We start from the raw sequence: 22,894 nt of genomic DNA, 5'->3' as shown, positions 1-22,894 counted from the left end.
TTCAAATTAATGATCTCAAATAATATAATGATAAAGAAATATCCATTTTAGTATACATTCTTACATGTTAAAAATATCTAAAATTACTCTACTCTATAGAAGATTTCTGCCTTAAACTAATATTAAGAAGATTCTTTTGATATCTATTTTAAAAGAAGATATTATAAGTAAAGTACTCTTAAGATGAGAATATAATTTTTTCGATGCATATAAAATATATTAGCATGTATGTTAGGTACCTCTCTGTCGGCAGGTCATTAACATCTGTATCTTTAAAATTGTTTTATAAAACTCATATTACAAATATATAATTGAAGTAAATATTTTATGTATATTTCATTCATCATATTCATCATTACATTTTATAATACGTGCCTTGCATAAAATTGGAATAAATATTACATATTTTTATTTCTAAAATATTTTTCCTTTCTTTCAATTTATATGTATAACTTTTCTATTTCAACAAAATTTTCTATTAAAAAAAAATAAATAAAAAATATAAAATTTTATCTTACATATAATAAAGATACAAAAGAAATTTTTCTATGATTTAAAATTGACTCAGAACTCACTAGAATCCTAAGTAGTACATATTCGTTTCTAAAACGTTTCACAAATGTTTCTGCGAAACGTTTTAGAACCGGCTTTTGAACACGTATCTGATTGGTTAAAATGTTCACTTAAAAAACGTTAAGGGAAACGTCATTTTCTAACAAAAAAAATGTTTAAGAAACTGTCAAAATACGGTTTTCTTTCTTTATTTGTGAAAAATTTGTTTATTCACAGATTTAATAAAATAATGCATATATGGATATAATCCATCTATTTTTATCGTGTTTGGAATCTCTTGTTGAGATTACATCAGAAGTCAAATTGACAAAAAAAACATAATTTAAATTATAGTAAAATTATAAGTTATTAAAGTCGCTAGTATTTAATTATAAACAACGGGTTAATTAAAAACGACCTGACTAGCCAAAATTATTCAATTTATTTACACGACGTTTCGACCATATGGTTGTGGTCCTTTTCAAGTGTAAACGTAAATTAAGAAAGAGAAGAAAGAATCCAATGGGACATGTTTAAAGGTAGAACTTAATGATGGAATAATTAAATATGTCACTTAGTTAAAAACAATGGTTATTAATTTTGAGATGAACACAAACAAGGAGAAACGTCAGTTAAAAACTCATGCTGACATGACGTGTCTCCTTGTTTGTGTTCATCTCAAAATTAATAACCATTGTTTTTAACTAAGTGACATATTTAATTATTCCATCATTAAGTTCTACCTTTAAACATGTCCCATTGGATTCTTTCTTCTCTTTCTTAATTTACGTTTATACTTCAAAGAACCACAACCATATGGTCGAAACGTCGTGTAAATAAATTGAATAATTTTGGCTAGTCAGGTCGTTTTTAATTAACCCGTTGTTTAAATTATAGTTTTAGTGTCTGTACCTTTAGGCTTTATATACATGTTATGAAAACTTGAATACGAGTTATTTAAGTCTGAACACGCCACGTAGCGGCAAACAAAGGAACACGTATATTATAAAATAGATCTTTTTTGTCTTGTCGAAAAGATGATCAAAAAGACATCTTTTTGTCGACTAAAATTAATTATGACTTTTAGAAGACACATATTTTAAAAAATGACTTTTTTTGTAGGTAGAAAGATATTCTTTTAGACATCTTTTAACCTTGTCAGAAAGATAACTTAAAAAAGACATCTTTTCGTCATCTTTTAATTGTCTGTGCTATCTGGGGATCATCTTAATAAGTACAGTCTTAATAATGTGTATATATATAATTTTGAATTAAAAAATTAATTTTTGTTCTATTTATAGAAATGTAAAAAATACGTTTCTTAAACCATGATTTTAAAAATGTTTCTGTTGAAACGTTTCTTATTGGTGCTTGACGGTTAAAAAATATTGGATACGTTTAGAAAACGTTTATAAAACGAACTTGTGCTACCTGGGTATACAGGGTGTCCGGTCGCGACCGCCCCACAACTTAAGGGGACAGATAGAGCAAGTTAAACTGAACATAAAAGTCTGGTACCATTTTGCGATTTGCGCAATAATTAATAAACTATTAATTAAAAACGCAAATCGCAAAATGGTATAGAACTTTTATGTTTAGTTTGACCTGCTCTATCTGCCCTTGAGCTATGGGGCGACCGGACATTTTGTATACATGTTATGAAAACTTGAATACGAGTATAGTTAAGTCTGAACACGTAATGACAAACAAAGGAACACCCCATGTAGCACATGTTCGTTTTATAAACGTTTTCTAAACGTATCCAATATTTTTTAACCGTCAAGCACCAATAAGAAACGTTTCAACAGAAACATTTTTAAAATCATGGTTTAAGAAACATATTTTTTACGTTTCTATAAATAGAACAAAAATTAATTTTTTAATTCAAAATTATAATCGCCCCACCTCTCTAGGGCAGATGGAGCAGGTCAAACTGAACATAAAAGTCTTCTAGCATTTTGCGATCTTCGTAATAATTATCGAAAAATTAATTAACAAAGATTGATAAATCCGGACGAGTACAAGCGCGCGGCGAGAAGGCCTATCCTACTACTACGCGGTTACTAGGCACTCATTGGATGATAGGAGGAGCGATCTACGACTGGCAATGGATGCGTATGAGTAGCGCGCCTAGTTTAGAAAACGTTTATAAAACGAACATGTGCTACCTGGGATATGTTATCCTGCCGTCCGAGGGTTAAAGCAACGGATTTATTTACAATCTACATCTCTATCTACCAGAATCTCTACATAAATTCGTTGCTTTAAAATATAATAAAAGCTTTTTGTTACTCACCGACACTGATGCGCAACAGCGGAGTTGTCGATATTGAAGCTATGTTATCTGTAACATACAAAATAAAATCCAAATTATAGCAGCAATTTTAAATAATTAATATTAAAGAATTTATTGTTATATTTAATAAATTTATATTTGATGCGTACAATAATAAGCAGATATATATAAATATGGAATAACTTTGTAAATTAAAAAAATTTTTCTTTTTAAATAGAAACTTTTATAAGATTTATACAAAAATCTTTATCTCTGAATTTCTTTTGATTAAATCATTCAACTAAAAGAATCGAATTATTTCGTATAAGGCATTTATTAATTAATATACAAATAATATTTACCCTGGGGTTGCTCCGCCGATGCAGGATGCCTCTCCTAGGCCTCCTCCTCCTCTCAGATTGTAAGGGACGTCAGGAACTAATGTTTTATACGCGCGATATACTTTTTTAATTTGTTGAAACCGCACAAAAATAAAATCGCGCAATATTTTAAACCGTACAAAAGTAAAAACGCGCGATAGTTTGGACGGCACTTCCGCACTTTTACGCGCGATACTTTGACGGCACTCCCGAATTTCGGAACGATCGAAAATCCCATTTCATCACGCACGAGAATCATACTTGAAGTCGACAAGTCGGGCGCGATCAAACTCCGAGCAAGAGTTTAAGTCCGAATCGAAAGAGGACGGAAGATCGAGGGAATCGATCGCGAATGGGGTACGCTCGATTCTCGTTCGTGCAGCTCCGCATCTCAGACCGACTCATTAGGCACGATTTCGGATGAGCATATGTGTCTATCATACAGACAGTCCACATGATACATCATAGAGCTGGTAGACGGATCAAGAGGAACACCCATTTCATGAATGTTCAACAATTTGAACATTTAACAACTGGATCGGATCTTTTTACTGAGCGTAAATCATGACCTAAATCCTCCAGTCGACGTCCTCAATGCGATACGTCGTATTGCTGGTAAACGGTACAAGAAAAGAGGCCCATCAACGATTTATTCCAACAATCGACCGATCTCTAATCGACTAGGACCGAAACCCGTTGCCGAAGCAGAGACCGTGCTCTCAACAATCGATTATCGAGCGTTAGCTCAATATTAACCGCGCGTTCAGGTATCTCTCTATACTGAACATACGTCTTACGCGGCCGGCATTCGCCTCAGCCGCGATACTGAGGCGTGTAAACGTTGTTGCCCAGTAAGAAATGACAATTGAAAAAATGCAAATTAAACGCCGATAATCGACATCCATTTGACAACATCTTCCTCAATCAATCATTTATCACTGGAAAGCAACGCTGAGAAAATCCCAGTTAGTCGGCATCAAATACGATCCCCGACAACATAATTTCGTGATCGAAATCAGGAAGTATGAACGAAAACACGACCGCGATCGCGATGAAGCCGAGAACCAAGAGCCGAGAGCCGAGACGAATGTCAAAAACAATAGCGCGCTATATGTCACTAAGGTCGAATGTTATTATTTTATTTCGAAATCATTTTAGACGTATTTTAACACGTTAAGATTTATCGTAATATTATTGCATATTATTCGTATTATTATTACGTATATTATTGTCGCGAGAAACGTGTACGGCGCGCTCGATCTCGAGGTGACCGAACGCGAGGCGCCGACATCGGAGTGAAAACACGTGCGCACACTACGCCCGCCGGAGTAAGAATGAATGATTCATGGCTGTCACTAGTCACGTACGCGTACGCGCCGGGCGCCCCTCTCTTACTATGGAATGCGTGACGTCAAAGACAAGGTCGAGTATGCTCTCTCTCTCTCTCTCTCTCTCTCTCTCTCTCTCTCTTTCTTCTCGCGCCAGACAATAACAAATACACACTATAAGTACTACGTGATATAATTTAACGCGTTGAAATATGTACAATCAAATGATTCTAAAATACATATAAAATTCCTTAACTAAAATAATATTATTATTCGATTTAATGCGATATATTTAAAATACATGAAACGCGAGTACGAAATTTGTAAAATACTTCAACGAAAGCAATCTTATAACATTTGCCGTATAACTGTTTAACGATTTTTTTATTATATTCGTTGAAAATTATATCAATGATGTGAACAATTATTTGTGAAAATGATAGAAATTTATATTATAGATACCGGCATATATTTATAGACGTATAATAATTAAATATAAATTAATAATGAAAAATATGTACAAATTTACTGCCTGTACTTATTAAATTTACTAAATATATGTATATATATCGCTTTTTCCATCGATTGTAGCGATACCTTTTTTGCGAAATATGTTCTCCTAATCATTCAGAAGCGAATTTTCGAGCGTTTTAAGATACATTACTGCTCGTGAAGTACATTGCCCATATTTATGTAAAATATTTTATTAATAAAAACTGAACTTTCGAGGATATTAGAAGACACATATTATTAATCGCGTACGAGTATGTCAATTGCATAATCGGCATTAATTAACAGTAATTAATAAAGTTTCTTTTCTCCAAATTAATATATCAAACGTCCTGCTCTTAAAATTGTAAATTCAAAGCGATAAATAGATGAATTAAATGAGTCAACTATGAATAGAATTACAGTAATTAAATAAAATAAAATTATATATTATAAATATGCATTTATATATTATATATATAGTTATATAAGTGTCTCTGGCAACAATGATCTCGGTTAATTAATTTCGATGCTTTATTAAAAATTAAAGATAAGACATAGCCAGAAAGATATGTGATGAGAATGCTAGAAGGATGTGAAAAGAAAGAAATCAGAAAGTCAATAAGATATTGCGAGATGTTCCGCGGTAAATGAAATTCGAATTCTCTATTCGATCGAAAATCGAAAAGATTCATTAGCTATCGATTGAGTCTGCATAAATTATTCAGTTCAGGAAATTAAAAACGCCATACCGAAATAAGATAATGTATTCGCAAAGAATGAATATGATATAAAATTTAATATAAAATATATTACAAAATGTATAAAATACATTGTAAAATGTACAAAATACATATTACATATAATTAATTCAATGTTACATATAGAGAATTAATTATATTACAAATATATTTTACAAAATTTAATTAAAACGTCACCGAGAAAGGCAATTAGGAGCTAACGCAGGTGTATACAAAATTTAATATAAAATATAATTTTAATTTTTAATTCAAAATAATTTTATTACATGGAATTATACGAAATATCTGAAATTGACCTATATAATTTATTAGAAATTTTTAAAACGTAATTGATATAGTCTATATCACGACCAAAAGATCGAATTATTAATAAATTTATCGATACGTCTCTCTCAATTAAGAAAACCTAGAATTTTAATGGAATTTTATGTTATTGTACGTATTCTTCCATTTCGTGTAATTTTACTTTTTACAATAAGTATATAATAAATATAATTCATACATATAATATAACGCAATTTAAATCTATTTCTTACTCAATAATATCTTATACTATTTTAATAATATAATATAACATAATATTTAAAATTCATATTTAATGTTCATATAATCTTATGCAATATAATATATAACATACCATAAATACAATGTTATATCTGTATAATATACATCTTTATATAAAAGATATGCATATAATATACATATTATATACGTACATACAATAAGTTACATGTACAATAAATAAGTTACATTTTTTTACGTTTTTCATAATTAAACTAAATTTTATTATAAATATAATTTTAATTTTTATTTAATAATGTTTTAATACGTGTTTTTACAGTTTTTATATGTAATTGTATTTAATTAATTTTTTATTTTATTGAAAAAAATATTAAACTTTTATATTTTTATAATTTTATATTATCTTATTTTTATATTTTTTTCCTTAAAAATAAATTTAATTTTATAATAGCTATAATTTTTCTTTTATTAAATTTTATGTCTTTTTTAATTGTCTTAATAGCCCTAGCAGACCTAATTCTACTAGCTACATCAGCAAAAACCCGATAAAGCAAGATTTGGGGAGTCCTAATTGGAAATTTGCGATTACATATTTTTTACGCATTGTGGCCAAAATTGACCACGTATTTTCAGCCAGTTGGACCTACCTTTTGTTGCTCCTGGCTATTCATTCTGACTCGATTTCTACGAGCCAGAACTTGAGGAAGAACAGTAACTTCTTCCTACTGCCGGTTAATTATTATCGTCGGTAAATAAGACGATTTATATTTGTTTAAAATCATACGATATTATAATCGTTTTGTACGTTGTTTTGACGCGTTATTCAATCGTCAAAAGTCGCAAAAGATAAATATAATCGCATACATAAAAAAATTGTATTCTCGAAATATATACTACATAAACCCTTTTAATATTCTAAGATATTCTTAATAAATAAACATATTTTCTTCTTTTACGTGATATATTTGGAATTACCTTATTTATAAATTAAGTAAAAAACTAATGTATATATATTTAATGTATATATATTTATAAATTAAGTAAAAAACTAATGTATATATATTTAACTTGTCAAAGTTTTAATAAATAGCAAATGTCTATTTGTAAAAATTATTTTTTAAACGTGTAACTATTAACTGGGCAAATTATTTTTTGTTATTAGGATTAATAATCCTAAATATTAAATAATATAATAATAAAAAAATATTTCTCATTCAGTATATATATTCTTATATGTTAAAAATATATTCGAAACTACTCTACTCTTTATACGATTTTTCTCTTAAACTTAGAGAATGCTTTTCGCTTATTTTAAAGAAAAATATTATGCATAGATAAGTAAAATATATTCTTAAAATGAGAATATAATTTTTGCGGTGTATATATGTAAAATATATAGTATGCAAAAATATTAGCATGCATATTAATCCCTCTGTCGGCGGATCATTAAAGATTTGTATCATTAAAACTGTTTTATAAAATTCATATATACATATATATAATCAAAAAAATATTTCATGTATCTTATATAAAATTAAAACAATTATCATATATTTTTATTTTAAAAATATTTTTTTTTCCTTAATTTTTAATTTATACAAATATTATATCTATTTTAAAGTTTAAAAAATGAATTAAAAATATAATATAAAATTTTATCTTGGAATATAATAAGTGGAATATAATCACAAAAATAATTTTTTTTATGATTTAAAATTGACCCAAAGTTCGCGATGCACGCGGCTATCCCGCCGTCCGAGGGTTAAAACAACGGATTTATCTACAATTTATACATTTGTCTACACAATCTACACTTTGTCTACATAATCTACAAATCTATATGCAAATCCGTTGTTTTAAAAAAAAAGGTTTTTTGTTATTCACCGATACTGATGCGCAACAGCGGAGTTGTTGACATTGAAGCTTGTCTGTAACATACAATATAAAATCCAAATTATAGCAATGTTTAAAATAATTAATATTAAGAAATTATTATGTACTCATTAAATTTGATATTTAATGGATACAATAATAATACGCAAATATATGTGGAATAATTTTATAAATTAAAAAAATAAACTACTTTTTAAACAGAAACTTTTGTAAGATTTATGTAAAAGTCTTTATCGCTGACTCTCTTTTACTTAAATTATTCAAACAAATAAACTAAATTAATTTGTATAAGGTATTTATAATAATTAATGTAGAAATAATAAAATAAAAATAATACTTACCCTAGGGTTGCTCCGCCGGTGCAGGATGCCTTTCCTAGGCCTCTTGCACCTTTCAGATTGTCAGGGTCGTCAGGATCCATTGTTTTACTCGCACGATATACTTTTTTTAATTTGTTTAAACCGTAAAACAGAAAAATCACGCGATATTTTAAACCGTACAAAATAAAAACGCGCGAGAAGTTTGGACGGCACTCCCGTAGTTTTACGCGCGATACTTTGACGGCACTTCCGAATTTCAAAATGATCGAAAATCCCATTTCATCACGCGCGAGAAATCATACACTTGGAGTTGACAGGTCGGACACGATCAAACTCCGAATAAAGAAAGATCAAAATCAGGATAATTGAACGGAAACACGATCGCGATCGTGACGAAGTCGAGACGAATATCAAAAACAATAGCGCGCTATATGTCACCAAGGTCGAATGTTACTATTTTATTTCGGAGTCATTGTAGACGTACTTTACCACGTTAAGATTTATCGTAATATTATTACATATTATTCGTATTATTATTACGTATTATCGTCCCGAGAAACGTGTACGGCGCGCTCGACCTCGAGGTGACCGAACGCGAGGCGTCGACATCGGAGTGAAAACACGTGCGCACGGAGTAAGAATGAATGATTCATGGCTGTCAATAGTCACGTACGCCGTACGCGCCGGGCTCCCCTCTCTTATTATGGAATGCGTGACGTCAAAGACAAGGTCGAGTATGCTCTTTCTCTCTGTCTCTTTCTTCTCGCGCCAAACAATAACAAATGCGCACTATACTATGTGACACAATTTTACGCGTTAAAATATGTACAATCAAATGATTCTAAAATACATGTAAAATTTCTGAACTAAAATGATATTATTATTCGATTTAATGCGATACATTTAAAATACATGAAATGCGATTACGAAATAAGTAGAATACTTTAACGAAACCAAACTTATGACTTACTGTATAACGATTTCTTTATTATATTTGTTGAAAATTATATCAATGATGTGAACAATTATTTGTAAAAATGATAGAAATTTATATTATAAATACTTGCATATATTTATAGACATATAATAATTAAATATAAATTAATAATGAAAAATATGTACACATTTTTTTTTACTGCCTATACTTATTACATTTATTAAATATGTATAACTCTATGTAATTATAGAAATTTGTCATATTATATTAAATAAATATTCTCTCTTTCATCGTAACTATTTAATTATTCATTTATATATATTACGTATGTTTGTTTTTACCTATCAAAGAAAGAAAAAAAAAAGAACGAGAAAGAAGGCCAGATATTCTATTACTTTATTCAATCATTAAAAATTAATTTATTAAATATAATTTATTAATATTTTAATATTTGTTTATTATAAGAAAGTTTTATTTAGATATGTATGTTTTTATTATAGCTTATTTTATTTAATTTTATTCAATTAAAATATAAGTTTTGAACTTAATTACTTAATTTATAAACAGAATTTTAATAATAATTGCTAATTATACATAATAAACTAACAATATAATTTGACAAGTGATTTACACGACTCGAATAATGTTTGAGAATTAATTATGAATTTTTATAAGATTTTTATACATTTTCTAATTAAACATACATACATATGTAGTCCAAATTATAATTACGTATTTAATTAAAACTTCTTCGTATTTTATCGTATCATCTTTCATATTTTAATCACAAAAATCTTAATCCATTAAAATTATTTTGAAACTAAAAGTAAAATGCAAACTGGAAGTTTAAACACAACGATGAATTATATTCTCTCTCTCTCTCTCTCTCGCTCTCTGTCTCTCTCTCTTTCTTTTTTCAAAAACAAACAATTTATTTTATAATATTTAATCTTACAAATTCTTGTATTATTAATAAAAAAGTTGATGCAAGACACTTTCTGTAACTTTCGAGGATATTAGAAGACGCATATTATTAATCACGATTATTAATTACGAGTATATCAATTGCATAATCGGCATTAATTAACAGTAATTAATAAAGTTCCATTTCCCGAAATTAATATATCAAACGTCCTGTGATTAAAATTGTAAATAATCAAAGCGACAAATAGATGAATGAAACGAGTCAACTGATGTATAAAATTACAGTAAGTAAATAAAATAAAATTATATTATAAATATACTTATATAAGACTCTCTTGCAACAATGATCTCGGGTAATTAATTTTGATAAGTAATTTTCCTTTTCTTTTCGAATCACGATTAGTTGTTCAGAAAGCGTCTCGCATCAACTTTTTTTATTAATAATACAAGAATTTATAATTGTTAATGCTAAATATGTACAAACATATCTCTTTGTTCAAATATGAAACATATAATCCAACGTATTATATTCTTCTATAGTAACTTTATATATATATATATATATATATATATATATATATATATATATATATATATTAATAATTTAATTATTATAATATTATTTATTAGTTTAACACGTTTAATTCACCTATTTGGTTTGTTACAATTTTAACAACGGAATATGTTTGATACACTAATTTCGGGAAAAGAAACTTTATTAATTACTGTTAATTAATGCCGATTATGCAATTGACATACTCGTACGCGATTAATAATATGTGTCTTCTAATCTCCTCGAAAGTTCAGTTTTTATTAATAAAATATTTTACATAAATATTGGCAATGTACTTCACGAGCAGTAATGTATCTTAAAATGTTCGAAAATTCGCTTCTGAATGATTAGAACATATTTCGCAAAGAAGGTATCGCTCTTCCCACGGATTGTGGCAATAGCTTATTGCGAAATATGTTTTTCTAATTATTCAGAAGCGATTTTTCGAGCGATAGCTCAATATTAATCGCGCGTTCATGTATCTCTTCATACACGAACCTGCGTCTACCTACATAACCGGTATTCACCTGAGCCGCGATACTGAGACGTGTAAACGTTGTTGCCCAGAGAAATAATGATTGAAAAAACACCAAATAAACGCCGATAAATGACATCGATTCGACATCTTCTTCAATCAATTATTTTTTACTGGAAAGCAAGAGAACGCTGAGAAAATTCCATTTAGTCGGTGTCAAATACGAACTCCGATAACAGTTTCGTGATCGAAATCAGAATTACATGAGTGAAAATACGACCGCGATCGCGATTACGATATACAAAGCCGAGACAAATGTAAACAATAACGCGTTATGTCACCGAAATCAAATGTTATTATTTCATTATATTTTACAATCTTTTTAGACGTATTTTAACACGTTAAGAATTCTCGAATAGTATTATTATATATATATGTATTATAGTTGCGTGAAACGTTTACGGCGCGCTCAACCTCGAGGTGACCGAACGTCAGGCGCACGTTTCGGCGCCGGAGTAAAAGCACGTGCGCGAACTGTCACTACGCCCGCCCGACTCGGAATGAATGACTCACGGCTGTCACGGGTTACATACGCCGGGCTCTCTCCTCTTTTACTACTCAACGTATGACGTCAAGGACAGTGTGCTCTTTCTCTTTCTCTTTCTCTTTCTCTCTCTCTCTCTCTTCCTCTGCCATACTGTGTGACGCGTTGAAATACATATATCAAGTAATTCTAAAATGCATATAAAATTTTATAACTAAAATGATATTATTTCATACATTTAACGCACTTTAAAGCGTGTAACGCGATTACAAAATAATTCGTAAAATGTATTTTAACTAATTGTAAAATAATTTTATATAGTGTACAAACGATTCTGTTTTCTTGTTACATTTATTAATTTATAATGAACAAACATGTAATAAAAATTATGTCAATGGTGTTATGTTATGGTGTTAACGATTATTTCTGAAAAAATAGAAGTTTTCTAACAATGAGGTACAATTAATTTATAATAAAATTAATTTATCTTGTATCTTAGAGATTTATTGTGTCAAATAATATTCTTTATGTACGCGTATATACATATTAAGTTCAATAATTTTGTAAAAAGTATTTCAATAATAACATATACACACACATCTACACGTATTATATATACGTTTAAAATTATTATTAAAATATTTTTTAATACAAAATATACGTGTATATGTACAATTAGTTGTATCTTAGAAGATTTCTATTTTATATATATAATATAATGTTATATATATATATAATATAATATAATAAAATATTTTATATATATAATAAATTAATTATATATATAATAAATATGTAAATTTATATATTACATATATATATATTTAAAATAATTTTAATAATTTCTCTACCAGTATATATAGTTATACTGTTATTTATGATATGTATTAAAATGAAAAAAGATGTGAGATAAAATAGCATATAATGAAATATATATTAATAAATATAGATTTATTAATAATATTATAAGATTTCCGTGTATCTTTCCTATCTACAATTATAAATCTAGCACTGACGCAAACCAATCGGTCGTTTTACTGTGGCATCGAAAAGTGGACTCAGCCATGTAGTTCCGCCGGCTATAAAATGGATCCAGTTGCGCCACTGCCTCGGGAGAAAAAGCATCTCAAGAAAAACGGGCTCGTGGCGTCTCTTAGGTTTCTCTCTAATAGAATTGGTAGATTTGAAAAGTACATGAAAATATTATGAGTTTATTTTAATATATTACATTATATAATATATTAATAAATTATATTACATTATATATTATATTATTTTAGCGACGCTTAATCTGTTTTTATTTTAATAAATATGTTATTTTATTATATATAATAATATTTTATACAATCTCCCAGACAGTACCAAGTCGTCCAAAAAATAATTAATAATACTTATTGTACTCATATATTCAATGCGTACAATAATAAACAGATATATAAATATATAATATTCAATTAGATATATATGTAGATATATAATATTCAATTCTGCATAACTATATATAAGAAATTTTTTATCTGGCCTGTTTCTTTCAGATGTCAGGATTGTCAGAAATTATTGTTTTATACGCGTGATATATTTTTTTAAATTTGTTTAAATTGCACAAAAGTAAAATTGTGCAATATTTTAAATCGTATAAAAGTAAAAACGCGCGATATAGTTTGACGACATTCCCAAATTTCGGAACGATCGAAAATCCCATTAAAAAAAAACCGTCAAATAAACACTGATAAACGTCATCGATTCGACATCTTCTTCAATCAATTATTTTTTACTGGAAAGCAATGCTGAGAGAATCCTACACAGTTGGCATCAAATACGATCCTCGACACAATTTCGTGATCGAAATCAAGATAATAGATAAACGGAAACACGACCGCAATCGCGATTACGGGACGAATGTAAACAATAACGCGCTATATGTCACCAAGGGCGAATATTATTTTATTTACGTATTTCGGAATCTTAGACGTATTTTAATTCGTTAAGATTTATCGCATATTATTATCATACATACATATTATCGTCGCGAGAAATGTTTACGGCGCGCCCGACCTCGACTCTCGAGGTGACCGAACGCGAACGCGAGACGCACGTGCAAACTGTCATAATCAGATGAATGGCTCGCGACTGTCACGGCTGTCACGTACGCGGCGTTTTCCCCTCTCTTACTACGGAACGCAGTCACGTGAAATAGAATGCTCTCTCTTCGTGCCAAAATAGTAACAAATAACGCATTATACTATGTGATAAAATTTGACTTTGCTTTTTTTAAAATATTTAATTATCAAGTAATTTAAAATATGTAAAATTTCTTAACTAAAATGATATTATTATTCGATATATTTAACGCGCTTTAAAGCGTGTATGTATGTGAACAATAAAATTACATATTATTTCTCTCTTTTTCTCTCTCTCTTTCTCTCTCTCTCTTTCCTTTTTGCGAGAATAATATTCTTTATATACGCGTATAACAATTTCAATAATTTTTCTAAAAAAATATTTTATTAATTAACATATACGTATATATATATATATATATATATATATATATACAGGATTGGGAAGAACGCGTTACAAATTTTTTTTGTAACGGAAAAAGTAACTTTGTTACATTCTTTGATAACGAGTAACGAAATTAACAGTTACTTTTGTCATTACTTTGCAGACAGCACATATCTATAAAAATGCTTAAAAGACAAGTTAAAGACGTCTTATTGTTTTTTAAATATCTTTAAGATGTCTTTTGACCTTCCTGTGCAGTGTGGGATTTTTTCAAATATATTTGAATATACTATACTTTTTTCGAATATAATTTTCGAATAAAGAAACATAGATATTTTTCGTTTCATGCATATACGCGCATTTTATATGGTACATGTAACATATACTATAGATACGTGTGTACATATAAATGAAATTTAAAGATTGATAATAGTACAAACTTAAAGATTAATAAGAGTATTAAAACGCAGTATCACATAGAAACTGCTGGCATCTCTTTCTAGTATCTTTCTACTTTGTGAAAAAATATTTAAGTAAACAGATAATTTAATGATTAGTCAAGAATTCGATGTTATGAAAATTATCGTCTCGTGTTAAAATTTTAAAATAAAAAAAATTGAAGAGACGCGAAGAAAACGATTTTAATCATATTTACAAATCTATTGTAGTAAATATGATGTAAATTAACAATAAGAAAATTATTTTCTTTACATTTACAGAATCTAAATGTGTTTAAGAAACCTTGTTTACACTTTTTTTCCCAAAAGTTTCTCTTATTTAAAATATTATTATTATTATCAAAATTATTACACACTTTATATCAATAGCGATATCACTATCAAAAAATTATATCATTTTGATTACTTTAATGTAAAATAATGTTTAAAAATTTTTAGTGTTAAGTGTAAAAATTTGATCTCGTATTAAAAAAATTTTTATGTAAAGTTTATATTGTATAAAAAAAAGTAACGGAAATTGTAACGATTCGTTACTTTTTGAGTAACAGTAACGAGTTACTTTTTGGAAAAAAGAACGATAACGGTAACGAGTTACTTTTATAAAGTAACTTTCTTAACTCTGTATATATATATATATATATAATACATAAATATCATATATTATATATAAATTTATGTATTGAATATATATATATATATATATATATATATATATCTTAACTCTGTATATATATATATATATATATATTCAATACATAAATTTATATATAATATATGATATTTATGTATTATTTATATATTTTTTATATATTTGTACATAAAATACATACATAATTTCTATATAATAATACATATATCTATTGTTATCTATACATGTATTAAAATGAAAACAGATTAGGCGTATAGCTAAAATAATATAATATATAATGTAATATAATTATATTTTTTATAAATATAATTATAATAATATAATAGCTTATCATCTCGTCGTAATTACCTAACAATATTGAACAATTATTGATTGCAATAAACTTTACGACATTATACATATGTAATATTTTAATCTATATGATTGCTAAATTTGTGATAATTTATAAACTTTAACCTTTACCTTTTTATGTTTCTTATCTTTTAGAATTTTGCTGTATAAGATGATATGCATTTTAATTAAGATAAATATAAGTCTAAAATTCTTATATCACTTGCATATTATGGAAATAAAAAAATATTTTTAGTGGCAGTGAGGTTATAAATAAAATAAAAATTGTTTGATAAGTCCAATAGCACATAAAAAAACATAATCCACGTAAACAGTAAATAAACGATTTGTTTTCTCTGTGCTGGACTAAACGAACTAACTGGCTGCTATTTTGTCTAGTGTAGGAATACTTTAATCAGTATGCATTAAACCACTGACCGATACATGTGTCAATAGTATTCTACTAAATAAAATTTATTGTGGTTTCTTTTATTATTACTATACCTCTAAAGCAATAGTTTATTTCTCGTTACAGTAAATATTATATTACGTAATTCGTGTTTCTATTGAAAAATAAAAAAAAGAAGGAATCAAAAATTGGAAAGAATTTGTAATTTCTTAATAAAAAAATAATGATCTTTATCTTATTATTATCATGTATTTTTATTATGTTCTTATCTTATTATTACATTGTTCATTATGGAAGATATGGACAACTTATTTATCGTATACCTGGTATACTGACAGTTCCAATTTTTGGCAATATTCTCACGCTTTCTAATTTGTCACCAGGTAAGTACAACCTAGAAAAATGTTGTATAAGTCTTTGTTTAATGCGCTTTTAATTTATTTATAAGAAATGCTGTTAGAGCAAGAAAGAAATAGATAGTAGTGATGAGACTGAAAATTAAATTTTATTAATATCTGTAAAAAAAATTTTTTTATAAATTGTCTTCTAATTTATATCATAATAATGAAAATCAAGAAAATTTTTGTATTTATGTTTTTAAATTAGATGTTTTTGATATTTTAGAAGAATTATGCAAGGTCCAGGATACAATGTGTAACAAATATTATCCAATTTATAGAATGTGGGTTTATACAACTGCATATGTTTGCATTCGCCATCCAGATGATATACAGGTTGAAAAAATGTTAATAAATAAATTTATCTTATTACTATTATTACAATAGTTATTTAACGTTTTTTTTTCTACGATGAAAACTGATACACATGAGTTTATATTTAGATTTGTACATCCATCATATACAGGGTGAGAAAGAAGTAACGAAACCCTGATTATGACGAATTTTAAAATATCTTAAGAAATTCTTAACTTTTGAAAAAAATTGTATTATTACAAAAATTATGTAACTGCTTATTGCAAATTCATTTTTTTAACCAATTGATTTGTCTCATTATTATGTGCAAAAAAGTATTAAAGTAAGATAATCGAGAAAAGAATATTTTACGACATATTTTGTATTTTATGTTAAAGTGCTGGAACTTTCAAGTCTTATATAACTCGAAAAGTTCTTAATAAAAAAACATTTTGTCATAGTGTTCTGAAAAGCTTTTGAGATAAGGTACAAGAATATGCAATGAAAAATAGAGCGTTCCATTTAAGAAATTAAACATGACCTTCACGTGACCTTCAAATGACTATACAAAGTCAAACCAATGATATCATCTTATGGCGCCCTTGAAACCATATAACTTGTTTGAAACATTTTTTTAATTCATATTTTTCGAAACTTTTCAGGCTTTCGATACTTTTTCCTCACTCTATATACTATTTTATTTCTTCAATTTTATTATTTATTCAATTTTGTCTATAATTTTAGACAATACTAAACAGCACGAAACACCATCTTGAGAAAGGCATGATGTATTGTCTTTTGCATTCTTGGTTGGGAACTGGTTTACTCACTAGTTCAGGTATTATAATAGATTTAACAAAATTTTCAGCTTCAATATACATAATGTTCCTTATAATCTGTAAAAACTATAAAATTTGTATTTTTTTTAAGATATAGTTTTTGTATTAAAAATATATATATATATATATATATATATATTTATTTATTTAATATATACAAAAACTATATAAATACTAAACAGTGAAAAACACAACTTCTATTGTTACATTTTATGTAGCATTTGATGTAATATATAATATATTATTATACGTATGTTCGAATTACGTATATCGAATTTTGTTAAAAGAATATATAGTTTTTAAAAACATAATTTTTTAGTTGTATTTACATAGTTACTAACTTAGATATTATTTCTTGTGAAATCTGAATACGCACAATACAAAGAAATATAAATATAATGCCGCATAAATGTTAAAATTTTTCTGTTATAGGGGAAAAATGGCACGAAAGACGAAAAATATTGACACCCACTTTTCATTTTAATATATTGAAACAGTTTGTTAATATTCTGATTGAAGAAGGTAATCGTATGACGAAATTTTTGAATGATCGATTGTTAAGGACTTGTTATTTTTTATTAATCAGCATACATTGAATGCAATATGCGGTAAATTGTTATATATGTCTATATATATATATATATATATATATATATATATATATATATATACATATGTATATATATTTATAGAGACCTCCATGGGTACTTCTTTGGAAAGTATGGGTGAATTTGAACAACCATATCGTCAAGCAGTTCATGAAATGGGTAAAATAATAATTTATAGGTAATATATGTATTATAATAACTAAATATATATAATAATTACATAATATATAATTAAATAAGTGTAATAATTTTACATATCTTATATATCATAAATATATGTATAATATTTGAGAGCTATGACTGTTTAGCTATTAGAAAGAAAAATTAAAATTATAATATTGAATAAAAACTATACTTATATTATATAGTATACACAACTTGTAAAATTAGTAAACTTTAATCTTTTAAAATAATGCAATTATTTATTTAAACACGTACGTTACATATAATTACATATAATTATAGGGGAATGAGACCGTGGTTTTATCCCAATAAAATATTTGCTCTAACGTCAATGGGTAAAAAGCAAGCCAAGAGTTTAAAAATATTGCATAAATTTACTGAGAAAGTGAGTAGAAAATATTATTAAATATTATAAGAATTTTTTGTTTTTAAAACTAATATGTAATAGCAAACGTAATTTACATGTATAACGTTTATTAATGCTGATTACACATTTGTAGCAGTAGAAAAATATAAATAACAAAATATTTAAGTACAAAATATAAACGAACAATTTTTATCTTTTTCTTATAGATCATTGCAGAAAGAAAGCGATATCATGAACTCACTAAATGGCAATATTTGAAAGACTTTGATAATGATACGGTATCAGAAACAGACGATAACGAAATAATAAAGAGTATGTATATATATATATACAGGGTGTATTATAATTAGATAGAGATATCCTTTATGTAGACGGATTTTTTGGTCAATTTAGAGGCAATTTTTCTTCAGCAAAATGTTGAGGGATCAAAATCGAATTATAAACAATTGAAAAAGAAGGGTTTTTCGTAAACTAAACTTTGTGGAGTTAAAAGATTAACATAATTACATTCTTCAGTTAATTTCAGGTAGAGTTTACTTTAATAAAATTTTAATTTAAGGCTCAGTTAAATATGTATGTAGAATTAAATATACATAATAGTAAAAATCAAAATTTTCCAAAAAATCTGATCTCTTTCAATATTTTCACTGAGGAAAAAATACCTTCAAATTAGTCAGAGAAATCTGTATATAAAGGTAATTACACTCTATATATAATCATATATATTTTTATATTAATTAACACGATTAGTTCTTTTCTATTTAAGGTAAGAAAAAACGACTCGCTATGTTGGACTTTTTGATAGAGGCGTCACGCAATAACAAAATGAATGATTCGGACATTAGAGAAGAAATTGATACCTTTATGTTCGAAGTAAGCATGTTTAAAATATTACTTACATTTGTCACAAAATTTTACATATTAATATGTTTTAATTTGTGTCGGAATAATAAATTAATATAAAAAATTATCTCCCTCTAGAACAGAATGACATCTTATATTATATTTTTAATCAGATATATTTTTTAAAACGTTTTAATATGCATGTATATTGTGAACAACAATTAATATTGTAAAATCAAATTATTTTAAATAACTTGCCTTAATTATAATTCCATAAATTAATCAATTTTATTTTATTTATAAAAATATATAATATTTTATTAATTAGTAATTATTTATTATAAATAAAGATGCTGGAAATTACAAACAGGAAAGAGAAAAAACGGTTTAAAATTCGCATTCGGTACATAGGAATATGTCTAAATATTTCTATATTTATTTTCATAATTATTAGACGAAGTAGTCGTATAAGACGCAGTTCTCGTATAAGATGCAAAGTATATAAAGCTTTCGTCTTAATATATTATTTTTCAAAAATTGGGGGTACTCTTTTATAAGACATCCTCGATGTACTATAGAAAAGCAAATAAAGTAAATTCTTTCCATTACAGGGTCATGATACAGTAGCAATTGCTGTATGTTTTGTTATACTACTGTTAGCTGAACATAAGGATGTCCAGGTATTTTTTATAGTCATAAAATATACATATTTAATTAACTCTATATATATATATATACATATATATATATATATATATATATATATATATATGTGAATATATATATATATGTTTTTTTATTTAATTTCTAACCAGAACAAATGATCAAAAATGCAAAAATTTGTTTAATAATATATTAGGATCTTGCTAGAAATGAAGTTAACAAAGTAATGCAAGAAAATGAAGGACAACTTACTATGACAGCATTACAAAATTTGCCTTATTTAGAAAGATGTTTGAAAGAAGCCATGAGATTATATCCGAGTGTTCCTATTATAATGCGAGAATCGACGAAAGATGTAAAATTACGTAAGTAGATGATAAATTACATATGCATATTTATATTACTTTAAGTATAGAACTGAAAATAAAATATTACATATTATATGCAGAAGATAAGATAATTGATGTTTTAATGTTAAATTATGTATGTCTATATGCATGAATATCTAATGAATAACATCTTGAAAATATACTTTAATATAATTGAACATGCAAGGTTGCCTTTTTGATGTGTGTATTAAATTATTAAATTATTAACTATTTATTAATCAATTATTAATATAATTAATAATTGTTAATAAATTATTAAATTATTGATTAATAATTAAATTATTAAGATATTATATATATTTTCATACTTATAATAAAAGATAAAAGTGACAAAATAGCGCTCTATTTATTCTGTTCGGCTTTGTCGGCGAAATAAAAATCATTTTTAACGTAATTTAAATATATATATATATATATATATACTGGGTGGACCATTATGACCATATATATATATATATATATATATATATATATATATATATATATATATATATACAAATAATTAATTAGGTATTTTTTAAAAATATTTATAATATTACATATATATATTTGATCTTTATGATATTCTCTTCTAATATTGATATAAATGTTGCTAAACTAATATTTATTAAAATTGGACATGTTTATATAATTAGGTCATTCTGTAATTAATTAGTTTCTTTCTTAGTTAACAAATTTGTTGCTACATAAATAAAATAATTTTTATGTATAGAAATATTTATTTGGTATATATAAATACGTTACAAAATTTTTATTATTGTTTAAAAATTATATATATATATATATATATATATATATATATATATATATTGTATTTTTTTTTTATATATAATATATTTTTTCAGAATCATATCTGGTGCCTTCTAAAACACAGATAATTGTCAGCACTTATCATGTTCATAGAGATCCCAGCTTCTGGCCAAATCCAGATATATTTGATCCAGATAGATTTTTACCGGAAAATATCCAAAATCAGCATCCTTTTTCTTACATACCTTTTAGCGCAGGACCACGAAATTGTATAGGTAATCTATAAAATATTAATTTCTTTTTCCACATACAAATCAACAAATTCTGTATGCATCAACAAATGCACGTATGAATAATAGGTCAACGGTTTGCCTTGTTGGAACTGAAGGCTATGATAGCTCCTCTGGTGCATAATTTTTACTTGGAGCCTGTTGATTATTTAAAGGATCTTGCCCGTACGGCGGATATAGTATATCGCGTTACACAACCGATTCGTGTAAGATTTGTTCCGATCAAACGCACGTAGACATCTGACGTAACTTAGTTTATGACTGAAGAAAAAAATCATAACTCTCAGGCAAGCATTTAAAATGATCCAACATCTTTATCTCAAACTAGATGACAAGATTTATTATTAGCATTATAATTTATTTAACTGAAGTAAATATTTCGTGTTACTTAAAAGATAAAAACTGTGTATGTACATATGTTTGGATTTTGTAACAAATGTGATGTCTATTTGTAAGCAAGACTTGATTTTACGGAAATAAGAAATGAACAAAAACTTTACCAACTGGTTGTAAAAATCTGAAATTTCTATATTAATATTAAACTCATATTATATATTTTTTGTCATTCAAAGTTGTTTGTATGGATTTTTCTTTTTTTTCTCCACATTCATAGTAATGAAAAAAATTAATTATTTATTTTTATAATTATTTGTGCAATTCTTTTTTGTACGAATATAATACATTTTTATTTATATGTTATCTTTCAGCAAACATCTTTGCAAAAAATCAAAGAGTTAAATTGACAATAAAGAAGAAAAGAAAAGCAAAAAGACCTATTATTTTTTCAATATCTATTTTTTAACATTTACTACAGAAAAATATACACTTTATCAAATATATATATATTTGTGTGTGTGTGTGTGTGTCTGCTATATTTTAAATTAATTTCAAGTTGATTTGTTCTAATAAAATAAAAAAATATATATTGCATTACTCTCCTACTTACTATCTTCTATAAACAAAACA

The 22,894-nt window shown here is 26.5% G+C and overlaps 1 pseudogene; it reads left to right on the top strand.

Annotated features, from left to right (window-relative positions):
• The first annotated feature begins 16,303 nt into the window (after window positions 1-16,303).
• LOC140671072 (cytochrome P450 4C1-like) lies at window positions 16,304-22,469 on the top strand (annotated as a pseudogene).
• Window positions 22,470-22,894: the final 425 nt, after the last annotated feature.

The sequence above is a fragment of the Anoplolepis gracilipes genome, chromosome 11, assembly GCF_047496725.1.
Source record: "Anoplolepis gracilipes chromosome 11, ASM4749672v1, whole genome shotgun sequence".
Lineage (NCBI taxonomy): Eukaryota > Metazoa > Arthropoda > Insecta > Hymenoptera > Formicidae > Anoplolepis > Anoplolepis gracilipes.
The sequence above is the reverse complement of the archived record's forward strand: the minus strand, read 5'-3'. Positions and strand labels throughout refer to the sequence as shown.